The 14,890-nt window shown below is 50.9% G+C and overlaps 1 long non-coding RNA gene across 1 annotated transcript in view; it reads right to left on the reverse strand.

Annotated features, from left to right (window-relative positions):
- The window catches only part of LOC128628103 (uncharacterized), a 140,038-nt gene that overhangs the window by 25,084 nt on the left and 100,064 nt on the right, over positions 1-14,890 (reverse strand). The window contains exon 2 of the long non-coding RNA XR_008392437.1: positions 9,187-9,349. This is a non-coding gene — a long non-coding RNA (uncharacterized LOC128628103). The remainder of the gene's footprint in view (positions 1-9,186; positions 9,350-14,890) is intronic.

Genomic DNA, 14,890 nt, shown 5'->3' on the forward strand with positions numbered 1-14,890 from the left:
ACGTAACCCTTCACGTAGTTAACGACACAAAGGTAGGGATGCTGGCAGTGGGGATATGCCAAAGAGAATCCGAAGAGCGCTCCCTTTGAAAAGTATGTGTGTAGGAAAATACAGAGTCTACAGGGTGTGGTGCCACCCACGATTTCAGGCACGCACAGGGGGCCTTGGAAATGATCTCCCACGGATAAAGGGGACTCCTGTGGTGCAGTAACAGAAGTGACATCACACCCCCTCTGCCTTGTCCTATTAGAGCAAGTCACGGGCCCTGCCCACACACAAGGGAGAGGATGGCACGGGGCCCAAACGCGAGGAGGCAGGGGCTACAGGGGCCGTCCTGGGGTCTGTCCGCATGTTGCTCATCCAGGCTGACGAAGTATGATTTCCCCTCAGATCTTTGCTTATATGTCACTGCTTTAGAAAAGCCTATTTTCAACCTTCCAGCTGAAACTGTCCCCCGCCTGTGACCTCACAGGCCCACACAGGGACCACCTGGGTGTCCCTTAAATTATACCCAGGCATTTGGAAGGCACCTGTCATGACTTCAGCATCAACCTGTTTAGCTCCATGCGACAGGGAAAACATCCAGTCACAGCTGCAGACCCAGAGCCCAGCTCCGACTGTGATGCCGATAACCGCATTCTGAGTGTTTTTTATTGGCTGATTTTAGAGAGGAGGGCGGGGAGAGAGAGAAGGAGAGAAACACTGATGTGAGAGAGAAACAGTGATTGGCTGCCTCTCGCACGCACCCCGATCAGGCCTGAACCCACAACCCAGGCATGCGCCCGTACCAGGACTTGAACTTGAGACCTTTCCATTTATGGGCCAACGCTCAACCAGCTAAGCCGCTCTGGCCAGGGCTAAATGTATTTTTAAATGAACGAATGAACAAACAAATGAACAAACGAACAGATGAAAATTCAAAGAAGCATTGTGAGCGCTATGACTTGTCCGCAGGCTTGTCCCAAACTGGGCAACTTAGAAAACTACCCAGGCCACCCCCCCAGGTTGACCCCATCAACCTCTACCCGATCTTATCACCCCTGCTGATCAGCACCAAGGTGGGGAGGGGAGAAGATGATCCTGGGAAACTTGAGAAACATTCCAAACTAACACCACTCCCCTACGCGCCTGTCCTATGCTCCACCCTAAGAAGTATATTCTTTCCTCCTCAGTGATGTTTATTCATCAACCCATAAATCCAGAGAAAAACCAAACCCACTGTGGACTTTCAATATTAGCTCACGGAGAAGAGCTGAGAGGGAGCTAATAATTCCCGGGCACCCGCGAGGTGCCAACCCTGTGTCAATACTGTGAAACTTGCAAGATAAGGGCAGATGTCTCCATTTTTCAGAAAGGGCCACAGGCTCAGAATCTTTCAGTGGCGCACTGGACAACCGGCCAGTGCGAGGGAGCCGGGTCCTACTGTGTGGGAGGTACCCTGACGTATACATTCCCACTGTGCTCAAGCGCCAGTCACTGCGGATTCAACGCGTTCACAGCATCCCTGAAGGCTTCTCATTGGCTCCTGCAAGCCCGGGTCAGCGCACTGCTGCCCCTCCTGAGAGCGGGCCAGGGGCTGCTGCTCTTCCTGTCGTCTCTGCTTCTACCCAATAAAAATCCCACTGAGATACTCAACTTCCCGGGGGGTTGATGCCTTGCCCAACTCGGAGCCTCGCTGGCGCTGCCTCGGGAGGGTAATGCTCAGTAAATATTTGTTGTGTCATTGTGATGGTGGTTTTCGAGGGCCGCCCAGGAGGAGCCAGGCCACCCCCACGCCTGGAGGGGTCTAAACAAGCACAGGGGAGGCTGTGGAGGCAAACACAGGCAGGCACTCCAGAGCTCCCCCCACAACGGTCTAGGAGCCAGGAGCCCCGGCAATGGCCCTCCTCTGGCCAAAGCAGCCAGCTGAGCAGACCAGGGTGACGCCAGCATGGTGGGGGACTGGCGGGCGCCCCGCCCGCCTGCCTGTCCTCCCAGCTGCTGCTGCTCCTGAGCTGTTGCCCAGAAGACGAATCTGCAGACTCAGGATCCTGGGAGTCCCGGAGAGACAGCTGGTGTCAGACGTGCTGGAGACACACTTGGGCCTTGTCGCCTGCCCCACAGCCCCAGAGAAAGGAAGAACTGTAGGAGGCCTGCTGAAGACCGTCACTGGGCATCCTTGACCTCAGGCAGTGTCCGTCTGGTGGCAGAGAGAAATAAACAAGGCACATCAAGAATCTTCTGATGCCTGCTAACCAGGAGGAGGAAGGAAGGGCATGAAGAAGGCATCTGATCCAGTCTGTAGCATTAGGGAAGGCTTCCTGGAGGAAGTGATGTTTGAGGTGAAGCCAGTCTTATTAAGGCCCAAAGAGAGAAGGAATGGCCTTGCTGTGTTGTATCATCTAATTCCACATATCCAGCCTTCATCAGCTGGGCCTTTATCAGGTCACGGGAAGTCTGTTTTTGTGATTTATTGCTCTGTGGCAAACTACCCACAACTTACAGGCTTCAAACCATCCCCCCGGTTATGGGTCATGAGTTTGCTGGTCAAGAACTTGAGCAGGGCTCAGTGGAGTGCTTCCTCTGCACGGTGTGGTGTGGACAGAAGTCACTCAGTGTCAACCAGTGGAGAATGGGCTGGTTTGGAGGGTCCAAGTTGGCGTCGCTTTTCTGTGACGGGTCAGGTGGCAGGAGAGGACGGAAGGCTGGTTTCAGCGGGTACTGTCAATCGAAATGCCTGGACAGGGCCTCTCCGTGTGCCCATCCCTGAGTCAGATTTCGAGCACAGCGGCTCGGGGCTCCAGGAGATTTTGTAGCAGGGTCTGCGGAGCAAGGCTTCCAAGTTCTTGAACTTGAGCCTGAACTCGACCCACCATCACTCTCCCTGTATTCTATCCACCACCCAAATCCTTCCCAGATTCAACAGGAGGGAACAAAGAGATTCCATCTCTCCATTCGAGAAACATTACAAAATCTGAAGACAATTTCTTCTGTAGTAAGACCCACCGGAGGTTGCAAAATACACAGAGAACTCCTTGTACTTGGGGCCCAGCTTCCTCCAGAGACGACGCCATGCACGACCACAGCGCATGTCGCTGGGAACAGGACGTCTGGAGATTCACACGCTGAGCTTTGGGGGAGCCTGGTTTGGGTGGGTTGTATCCTTGGTTAGATAAAACCCCATACTGCTCGTCAGCGGCACAGTGTTGAACAACAATCTATTATTCTAAGTAATTCGAAGTTGAACCACCCTTCCCCCACGACTCTGAAGAACTCCAGACCACGCACAGTAACCATCCCCCAAAGGTCCTACCCCAGTTAGAGAGAACGCGAGCGACCCGGCCACCCCACCTCTGCACCCCTTTTCCGGGCAGACACTACCTCTGGTTCCACACTCTCAGTGTCCCATCTCCGGCTTCCCTGCCAAGTCGCCGGTGGCGACGTGAGAGAGGAAAACAAGCACAATGTCCCTCCCTAAACAAGAGGAGTCTTCTGCCCTGGGGCTGGCGTCTCCGCCTTCTCCACAATTCCTTCCCTGTTATCTGACACAGTCTGTGGCCCGGACTCATTTCTGAAAGGGAGACCCCTTGGAACTAGGACGGCCACAGAACCCCTCAGAGCTAATCTGCAAAGTGCGCTGGTCTGAAAGGTCTCCATGGCCTCCGTTGTCTCCCGAAGCTCATCCCTGCTGCCCTCCCTGCGTGCTCCTGGGGCTGCCGGGTCTGAGCGGCACAGCCCTTGTCAGGCTTTACCTGCGAGGACTTAGAAAGGCCCACAGGGCACGGCTCTTCCAAGAGGCACCGACAGCTTCTACAAGCCTGCCCGGTACCCAGGCGATATCCGACAGAAACAAAATGTTGGCCCTTCTGCAGAAAACGCGGGGATTCTTTTGTTCGGCTGCCCTTCCGCGGGAGCCCTGCTCCTCAGTGGGGTGAAGCCTCTGGCCCCCCTCCTAGAACATCACGAACTTTGCACTGTACATATTGGCTGGATACAACACACAGTCTGTGTTCTGCTCAGCCTGGAAACAGCATCCGGTAACGGTGAAAACGCCATGTACATCACGAACCAGACCCCCGGCACCAATAGCTGGGGACGCTGGGTCTGCTTCTGTCTGCTTGCTCACAGTCAGGGCCACCCCCACTTTACTTTCAGAAGGAAACAGCCGTTCTCACGCTCGCTCAGAGGACTTCGGGAGAAATAAGCCAGTGCAGCAAGACCTCGGAACACGCACCTCAGACTCAAATGTGCACATGAATCTCCCACAGACCCGGTAGAAATGCAGGTCTGACTCTGCGGGCTGGGAACAGGCCCCGAGATTCTGCCCCTCACCTGCTGCTCTACCAGGATGACTGCAGCTGCCAGTCCGGGGACCACATGTGAGTGACAGGCCCTGAGGCAGTTCTGTGATAAAGCCCTGGGAGAAAACTTAGAGGTCCCTAACGGATAGTGTCTCCTGGGTACTATTATTTCCTGAACAGCAAGAGTATTTATGGTAAAGCTCTAGAATCCATCACAACCAGTTTCCAAGTTCAGACTGCCCTGGAGTGAGACACCGGTTTGCAGTCAGTCTACAGTCTTTCGAGTTCTGAAGTCACCAGTGTGATGAACATCTGAGTCAAAGCCAGCCAGAAAGCTGGAGACTCTTCTTGTCTGTCTGAGTGCTCTTCTGGCTGCTGTAGAAAAAAATAGCCACAAATGGACGAGCTTAAAACAATACAGCTTCATCACTACAGCCGTGGAAGTCAGAAGTCTGAACATGGGTTTACTGGACCAGACTCAACATGTTGGAGGAGCTGGGCTCCTTCTGGAGGCTCCAGAGGAGAGTCCACTTCGTGCCTGGTCTGGCTTCTGGAGACCGCTCACAGTCCTCGGCGCGCAGCCCCTTCCTGTGTCTTCAAAGTCAAATGCGTCATCGTTATGGAGAGATGTTCAAACCTGCTTCTGTTGTCACACGTCCTCTGACTCTGATGCTCCCACCTCCATCTCCGAGTCCCCCCATCTCACGGTCATCACACTGACAAAGCCCCTTCTGCCGTGGAAGGTAACAGGCCGGCTGTTTCCGGGGTTAGGACGAGGACGTCTCCGGCATCTTATGCTCATTTGTGAATTCAGGTGGAAGACTCACACTGGGCAGAGCCGAGGTACAGACAAGTTCCCCAGGAGGTCGTCTGAAGGTCTGATTTCAGGAGTGATAAGAAAGATCTTTCCCCAAACCTAGAAACTCCCCACAGGCCCACGCATTTGGTTTAAGTTATGGGACAGGTGATCCTTTCCGAAGGTGACCGTGACAATGCATCCCACGGGCTCTTCTACAGTGTGGTTTGGATACCATCCCACCCAGAAGTGGTTGTGGGGCGGGGCTTGTGCTATCCCCGACCTTGAATCTTGGTGAGCTATGCCTATTTTTGACCAACAGAGTCCAACAGACAACGGCAGAAGCCAAACATTGTGATTTGCAAGGTTAGGTTGTAAGAAGCAACAGAGTTTCCGCCTTGTCTGTTGGGACCTGTGTGGCAGAGCCCTGAACACAGGCAGGAAGCCCAACTACCCCCGAGCGCCATACTGTGAGGAAGCCCAGGCCCTGCAGAGAGGCCAGGCACAGGTGCTGAGCAAAGGCACTTAACCTGCCAGCTGCAGAGTCACTCCCGGCCCTTACACTCTTCCCAGTGAAGACCTCAGCCACCTTAGGGCACAGATAAGGTATCTTCATTGTCCTCTGTCCCAGGCCTGACTCACACAATCAGTTACGTAATAAAATGGTTATCTTTTTGCCACTAAGTCTTAGCATACTTGGTTACACAGCAAAGATAACTGGAACAAAGTACCTTTTCTTAGAATGTAAATGGGTGTGGTTATGATAAATACAGTAAAGAAGCTGGGGCGCACAGCATTTATTCACTCGTTCGTTCATTTCATTCTATAGACGTTCATTACCATGTGTATACTCATCGCCTACACACATTTCTTAAAAAGCAGATTGAGTTCCTTTTAGTTCCACAAAAACGAGGGTAAGAGATGGAAACGCACAAAGGAGGTACGGGTGGGGCAACTTCAGCCCGGTGGTCAGGAGCCCTAGTTTGGGGTTCACATCCCAGCTCTACCGCTGACTGGGCTGTGTGACTTTGCCCCAGTTACTCAACCTCTCTGTGCCTCAGTTTCAGCATCTCTCTAGAGAGACTAGCACCAGTGCCTGCCTCACAGAGCTGTTTAGGGGACTCAGTGAGCTGGTAGAGACACAGGTGCTGGCAGTCACAAGTGCATCTTGATGGTTACTTTCCTCATCTGCGTGTGAGCAAGTCCCAACCCACCAAAGCCCAAGTTCACTGCTGCCTCCCTTTCCACTCGGCTCCTTGTTGAGCATAAACTTCTCCCCACTCAGGTCAGTGCTTCTCTGAAGCTCACCTGGGCTTTGAAAGCTGAAGCCAGAATTAACGTGGGCTGAGAGACCACCCCAGGGATGGCCCACCTACCGAATCTCCCCAGAGCCGGGCCTCCAGGAACTAGAGGAGGAAAAATACACACCCAGGCGTAGGACTAACTTATTCCCTAAGACAGAAATAGCAGCTCCAGCAAACAGAGCTGTTTACCCACCTTCCCAAAGGCCAGATGGAAAGTGTCAAGAACGAGGAATTGTTTTGTCTCCTGTGACCGATAACCAAACACTCCCCACGCAGGTTATAAAACCCCGGAGGCTCACCTCTGTCGGGATGGGGGCCTTTCTGCTCCCCACACCTAGGGGGCCCTGCAGACAGGCCTCTCGTCACTGAGGTCTTTTCCTAGGCCCTCACATCAGACGGGCAGAGACCCAGGCCGGGTTCAAGACCCTGCCCCACAACAGAAGTAACACATTAGGTACCTAATCAGTCTTGGGCAACACCCCATGGTTTTGGTGACAATGCCAGGGCAGGGGGACATCAGTCCCAACCCTGAGAGAGGGCGGTCAGAATTCTAGAAGCAAATGCTCCACAGTCTTGACAGGACATCTTCCAAGAGAAGCCCCCCCCAGGGGGGCAGTGGGAGCGCTGGGGACAGGCATGAAGCCAGCCTGGGGTGCATATTTGGGGGGGGGGTGTTCCCAAGAAAATTCCCCTGGGGGGGGTGTCTTGAGCTTGAGGCTTTCAAGAGACCTCAAGAATGAGGCCAGCAGGAGGACAACCACCAAGCACTTTGTGGGGGTTTCAGTCAAAGTACACAACACACGCAACACTTGAATGTTGCGTGTGGCTGGGGCTACGGAAGCCTTAATATTTGGTGAGGATTGGGGTTAGCTGGATCGTATCAGATTGTACCCAAAATGCGAATTTTTCTGCGTCATCACTTTGATTTTTAGCTAGAAATCTTATACTTTTTCTTCTCTTTACTCCCTTCCATTCTATCTTTATCTACGGCGATGGGGACATTTAACAGAAGATCAACCCTCTTCGCAAAGTTTCAGGTATACGATACAGTCCTGTCAACTGCAGGCACTGTGCTGTAGGTCCCTAGGATCTGTCCGACTTGCACACTGATACTTCACACACCCTGATGGAGACGTCCCTGCTCCCCCCTCGCCGCCCCTGGTAACTGCCGTTCTGCTCTCTGCTCCTCTGGGCTTGACCATTTTAGAATTCTGACACCGGGGGCATCATGTGGTGTTTGTCCTTCTGTGCCTGGCTGCTGTCACTGAGCGCAGTGTCCTCCAGGTCCAGCCACGTTGTCCCCAATGGCAGGACACCCTTCCCTGTAAAGGCTGAGCGATGGTCTATCGCAGGTGGACACTGAGTTCCCTTTGCCCGGTCCCCACTGAGGGACGTGGAGGTCGCTTCCCTGTCTTGGCTGTTGTGGCCGGGGCTGCATTCTCCTGGGAGAGCAGATCTCGCTTCGAGATCCCATTTCCATTTCCTTTACACACAGGAGTCCACCCAGTCGTGACACTCCTGGGTCGCGTGGCAGTTCTAGTACTAATATTTTTAAGGAACCTCCATGCTATTTTCCGTAGTGGCTGCACCAATTTACATTTCTGGACACAGTGCACAAGGGTTCCCTCTTCTCCAAACTCTAACACTTACCTTTTTTAAAAATAATAACAACCATCGAACGGGTGAGGTGGAATCTCGTTGTGGTTTTCATTTGCATTTCCCTGATGGTTAGTGACGCTGAGCCCCTTTCATCCGCCTGTTGGCCGTGTGTGTCTCTGCTTTGGAAAAAAATGTCTATTCTGTTCCTTTGCCCGTTTTTTTAACCAAGTGATTTGCTCTATTGCTATTGAGTTATAGGAGTTCCTTATGTATTTTGGGTATTAACCTTTTGTTGGTTATATGGTTCGCAAACACTATCTTCCACTCCGTGGGCTGCCTCTCATCTGGCTGACGGCTTCCTCTGTGGCGCAGAGGCCCAGCAGGTCGATGTGGTCCCGCTCGTCTGTTCTCCCCTTTGGTTCCGTGCTTCTGGCAGCAGTACATCCAAAAAAGTACTGCTGAGGGCAACATCGAGAAGTTTTGCGTGCGTGTGTTTCCTTACGGGAATTTTATAGTTTCTCCCAAGTCCGCTTCCAGGTAGGTACCTAATAGAAGTGAAGGCACCGAAAGAAAGAGACAGGGGTACTCACGGGGACACCAGCCCCAATACCCCAAACCAGACGCCCGTCCGCAGGAGCGCCGATCCATGAATTGAGACCCACTCTATCCAGGCGATGACACTCAGCAATGACCGAGCAGCTTCCACGGGGACAGAGATAAAACTCACAATCATTCCAAGTCGGAGCCACCAACCATGACGGAGCGATTTCATTTACATCAGGTACAGAAACAGGAAAAACTCGCCTTTGATTTTAAAAGCCGAGGTTGGGGTTACTCTGGCGGAAGGGTTAAAATATAATTTTTAGGAGGGCGCCATGGGAGACTATGTTAAAATGTAATTCTGGGGAGGCCCTGTGTCTTGGCCCCAGGGGGTGGTGGGATGTGTGTTTACCTTGTGATTTTATTAAGCGGATCACTTAAGTTTTGTGGGGGTGTTTGTTTTTTTTTTTCTATAGACACAGCATAATTCCTAAAAAGGTTTAAAAAAAAAATCAGAAGGCCTCCATCATTGCCACCAACCGACTTCAATGGGCAACGCCCTCTGGGCAACGCAAGCTGGGGGTGCTGTTTGCCTGAGCACCGGGGGGATCAGAGCTCTGAAGCCCCCTTGACAGACCTCCCTCTGAGGGCCCAGCCGCCCCAATACCTCCGGTTGGCCTCAGGCCAGCTTCCCCAGCTTCTAGGGTCCTTTGTGCTCCTCTGTGGAGGCGTTTTCCCAGCATGCGCCAGTCCCCTCCGTCAGAGGCCTGGGGGGCCTGGGTTCTGTCTCCTCGGTGACACCCTTCCCTGTGGGCTGCTTCCAATGAATCCTGTTGGAAGACAGAGAAACAGGAGTATTAAAAATGTCAGCGGCAGATCCTGAGATGCACAGCTGGGTAAACAGAGCTGGTGGAGATGTTTTTATTAGTGGCTTTACGGTTATGCTCACTTAAGTTACGGACCTAAGGTAGGGGATGATGGTTGGGGGGTGGGGGGCCCACGGAGAAGAGGCCTAAGGGTCTTCCATCCATTTCCAGACCTGCTCAGTCCAAAGCACGTGGCACCCTCAGATGTGGGGGTCTCCCTCAGTTTTGGGGGGCTCTCAGCATTTTGGGAAATTGTATACGTTTATATTATCCCATTAGAAAGAAGTTTTCTTCCCATTGAGAGAGACTTGAAGCTTCTTTCTCTTGGGTTTCTCCAGAAAGTTTTCACCCTGCCCGTATTTCTGGAAGAACTGATATCAGCTTGTTTCTCTGGCAAAATGTGGTTAGTTTCCAAATGGGAAGAAATGAAGCAGGGAGTCAAGGACGGGAACTTCTCTGGCCTACGATCATGGTCAACGTCCTCACAGGCGACCAGCAATAAAGGCCATCTCCACCCACAATGCCCAGGGCAGTCATTTCATGAACACTCGTTAGATGGGCCAGAAAGGCCAGAGTTCAAATTCAAGTTTAATAACTTGTTAGCTACATGAGCTTGGAGAAATCATGTAAGCTTCTGTTTTCTCATTTCTCAAACGTAAATAAGAGAGTAGCTACCTCACGACATTGGTTAGTGAACACTGGGTGCACGTTAGACATTAGAAGTTAGAACATGTCTAACCTTCTCAAATGTTAGAATGTGTCTTTCTAACAAACCATTATCTCAAAGAAACATCTTCACTCCCATGCTCACTACAGCGTCACTCCCAATAGCCAAGGTGTGGAAAGAACCTAAGTGTCCTTCAACAGGTGAATGGATCAAGAAAATGCAATCACACACACGGACAATGGCGTGTCCCTCAGCCTTAAAAACAGAAGGAAAGCTCGTCATTTGCAACAACACGGAGCCGCCCGAAGGGCATTACGCTGAGTGAAATAAGCCTTTGGCATCTGTCTCTGTTAGAGAAAGACCAATACGGCAGGGTATCACTTGTATGTGGAATCTAAAATAAAGGAGGGAAAGGCCGAGTCCAAAAGCATCAAAACAGGGAGCAGTAGAAGCACAGTTACAGGGCTGAGGGTGGGGGACCTGGCGAGAGGCTGGTAACAGGTGCCAACCTTCAGCCATCGGGTGAATAAGGTCTGAGGAGCTAGTGTGTCAGGTGGTGATGACGGCTGATAACAATAAATTAGATCACTGAAATCTGCTAAGAATGGACCTTAAATGTCCTCACCACCAAAGAATGGACCTTAAATGTCCTCACCAAAGAATACAAGACTAAACAAAAGGGTACCTAAGTGAGGTGATGGATGTGTAAACCCAGTGAGGGGACCCCTTTCACATACCACAGGTGTGCCAAATTGTCCTGTTGGACACAGTAAATGTCCTGAGGTTTTATTAATTAATTATACCTCCGAAGAGCTGAAAACAGAAGACAATGTCTTCCCAGAGGACATTAATATTTGAGCATTGCCTCCAACGAGGAAACTAACACTCGCAGTTCAGAGTATTCTCGTTATGATTTCCAAACAGAGTGGCGTACAACAACAGCGGTCCTGTTATGCCCAGAGAGTCTACAACTCGGGGACTTAGATGACACACAAAGGAGACCACTGGTCTCCACGCCACTATGTCTAGAGTGAGCTGGCACGACTTGCACAGCTGGGACTAGAGAATCTTCTTCTAAGTGGCTGGTGCCCTAGCAGGGCCAGTGGGAACACTGGGTTCAGGTGGAACCATTAGCCCCAGTGCCTACCAGTGACTTCTCCGATGTGGCGGCCTCGGGGTCGTCTGACTCCATCCGTCCCCATGGCTAGTGCTCTAGCCCATAAGGCAAAAGTGGCATTGCCTTTTATGACCTAGCCTCGGGAGTCACATAGTGTCACTTCTGCCCTATTTTATGGGTCAAGCAGTCACAAGCCCACCCAGGTTCAGTTGGAAAAGTCACAGACCCCACGTTCCTATAGGAAAAGGGTAAAAAATATTTGTGGCTTTAAAAAATTTGCCACAGGCTTTACTCTGTGCCTGGTCCTGAGCAAAGTTCTTAGTAAACATGGCCTCATGGGGCCTCACAATAAGCCAATGAAGCATCACCATCTTCGCTTTGTAGTATGTAGACAGGACACTGAGATGCCAAGATGTGCTTTCTGGCTCAAGGTCGAACAGCTGATCGTTTGAACTCAATTCTGTCTGAACCATGTCCTTCGACTTCAGAATCAATGTCTTCATTAACTCCATACATATTGACCCCCCATAAGGAAAGAGATAGATAGGATGGGTAAATAGATATTACATGGGTAGGTGGGTAGGTAGGTAGGTGAGTAGGTAGGTAGGAAAAAAGGAAGGGAGGGAAAAAGGATGGATGGATGGATGGATGAATGATGGATGGATGGATGGAGGATGGATGGATGGAGGATGGATGGATGGAGGATGGATGGATGGATGGATGGATGGATGGATGGAGGATGGATGGATGGAGGATGGATGGATGGAGGATGGATGGATGGAGGATGGATGGATGGATGGATGGATGGATGGATGATGGATGGATGATGGATGGATGGATGATGGATGGATGGATGATGGATGGATGGATGGATGGATGGATGGATGGAGGATGGATGGATGGAGGATGGATGGATGGAGGATGGATGGATGGAGGATGGATGGATGGATGGATGGATGGATGGATGATGGATGGATGATGGATGGATGGATGATGGATGGATGGATGATGGATGGATGATGGATGGATGATGGATGGATGATGGATGGATGGATGATGGATGGATGGATGGATGATGGATGGATGGATGGATGGATGATGGATGGATGGATGATGGATGGATGGATGATGGATGGATGGATGATGGATGGATGGATGGATGGATGGATGATGGATGGATGGATGATGGATGATGGATGGATGGATGATGGATGGATGGATGATGGATGGATGGATGGATGGATGGATGATGGATGGATGGATGGATGGATGGATGATGGATGGATGGATGATGGATGGATGGATGGATGGATGGATGGATGGATGGATGATGGATGGATGGATGGATGGATGGATGGATGGATGATGGATGGATGGATGGATGATGGATGGATGGATGATGGATGGAGGATGGATGGAGGATGGATGGATGATGGATGGATGGATGGATGATGGATGGATGGATGATGGATGGAGGATGGATGGATGATGGATGGAGGATGGATGGATGATGGATGGAGGATGGATGGAGGATGGATGGAGGATGGATGGATGATGGATGGATGATGGATGGATGATGGATGGATGCCAATGCAAAGGTGAACACAGTTGAAACCAAATTCCTAAGTCACCGTAGGCCCCCTGCAAGCCCGAATCCACATCAGCTCTCCACAAGAAAGAGAAGGAACATGCTTGGGAACCTGAAGGACACAAATACCTCTAGGACAGCCACTGAACAAGGCGTCCTAGGGGGTGTCCACAAGCTGCTGAACAACTGGCTGCTTCCAAATATCTGAATGATGGACCACCACAGGTTCCTCCATTGGTCTGTGAAACACAGCTGGCTCAAAACTTAGTGGTCGGATCTAAGTACAAAGAGCACCATCAGAAAGTTTCTAATCAAAACCCCTCCTTGTACAAATGAACAGACACATACACTCCCAGGGAGAAGAGGCTTGGGCAAAGTGACCCGGCATTGGCTTTGTTATCAACACGGCTTGAACAGAATCTACCTTAATTTAAGCAAGGTATATCTTAGGACCCAATGACTGACCTTCGGAAAAAAAATCCCGCACAGATTTTTATGGGGCTGGTCGTGGTGGTGAGGAACTGAAAACAACCTGCCTGTTCATCTCCAGGGGAAATGATACAGAAAATGTGGGGAATGTGTCCTGTGGAACCCTACCTACTAGCTAGAAGTACTTATACACAAAAAACATACACACATTTTAATATAGTCATACAGCAACAAGCAGAGTTTTAAAAACATGGTGTTCAGTTAAAAAAGAAAAGTAACAAAATCAGATTTGGAATTCTCAGCTTTTATGCAAAATACATGCAATGCACAAAAAGTTACTATACATTGTTTAAGGAAAAAATGTCTCAGGGTGCACTTTAGATGTGAGAGTGAAGGCCTGTAGACACACACACCCTCAGTGGGAAAGGGAGACGAGGGGGGGCTTGGGGTGAGGAGGGAAAATGACCACCTAGGACATGATACAGTGCAAGCAAGCGAGAGAGCTATTTCCTACAAACAAAGAAGCTGTCCTTTCAGAGGAGGAGCAAGATCACCTCCGTTCTGCAGGTGAGGTCAAAAGGAATCCCTCCTATGTCCCAGGCCGGTGCCGAGGTGGGAAGGACCGGGAGTTCTTTGGCTGCGCACAACACTCCAGCTCTTGGCCAAATGGCCGTTGACCAAGATGGAGAGGCAAGAGAGGCGTGTCCTTTAAAAATCCTGTTTTTACCGGTGCTCATGGGCTTAAGCCACAAGTGCCACATGGAACCAGTTTCACCTTTTAGGACTCGGGAACCTGGTTCCCTTCCCCAGTTTGGGGAATTCCCATCCCAGCGGGCAGTCGCTCTGGGGTCAGCTCAGGGAGGTCACGTTTCAGAAAAGACGGATGGAGGTCCATCTTTCTTCTGTGGAGGAAGAAAGGTCCTCCACGAGCAGAGGTCTTTCTTCAGCCACCAGACCGCTTGAGGGTTGGCTCTGTTATCACCAATAACAAAGGGGAAAAGTCTCTCCCGTTGCTAGGACTGTCTATACTTTGTCAAGTGCTCTTCAAATGACCCCATATGATGTGCACCAGTTAGGAATTATTATCCCTGTATAAAGAAACTTTAAAAAAAAAAAGGGGAGTAGTGGCCTTCTGTACTGTGCCCGAACTGACACATACCCTACAACTCTTCGATATATTTCTTCTCGTGTAATATCGCTACTACTACTATTACTAAGGATAATCATTTCATTGCTGATCTATTACTACATGCCCTGCACTTTACCTCAAGGATGCCACCGAGTGATTCTATGTGTGACACAGTTTCACCCACTGCACAGACAAGAGACCTGAGGTATCGGGAGGCCACCGAACTCACTTGGGGTGACACAGCGAATCTGCAGCAGAGCCGTTGAGTCCTGTCGCTTGGTTCCCAATTCCTTATCCATCATCACTGTCCTCTGCTACTGAGGTCCCTAAGTCCAATTGGTCTTGTACCCTCTTCTTCAGATACAAGGATCTCGTGACTGTATCTGTGTGCTCACTAGGTATTTATTGTGCCCGTCAGGTGCCAGAAACTGTGCCAGGCCCCTTCGGGGGAGGTGCGAGATGAGAGGCCGGGGGAATAATCAAGGCTCCCAACTCTAGACTCGGCCCTGTTGAAGCCTGGGTTCCCTGGAAAACAGAGGTTGAGACGGGTGAATGTGTTAATCCCGGGATGGCCA

Source organism: Artibeus jamaicensis, unplaced genomic scaffold (assembly GCF_021234435.1).
Source record: "Artibeus jamaicensis isolate MK-2021 breed Jamaican fruit bat unplaced genomic scaffold, CSHL_Jam_final contig_525, whole genome shotgun sequence".
In the NCBI taxonomy this organism is placed as follows: domain Eukaryota; kingdom Metazoa; phylum Chordata; class Mammalia; order Chiroptera; family Phyllostomidae; genus Artibeus; species Artibeus jamaicensis.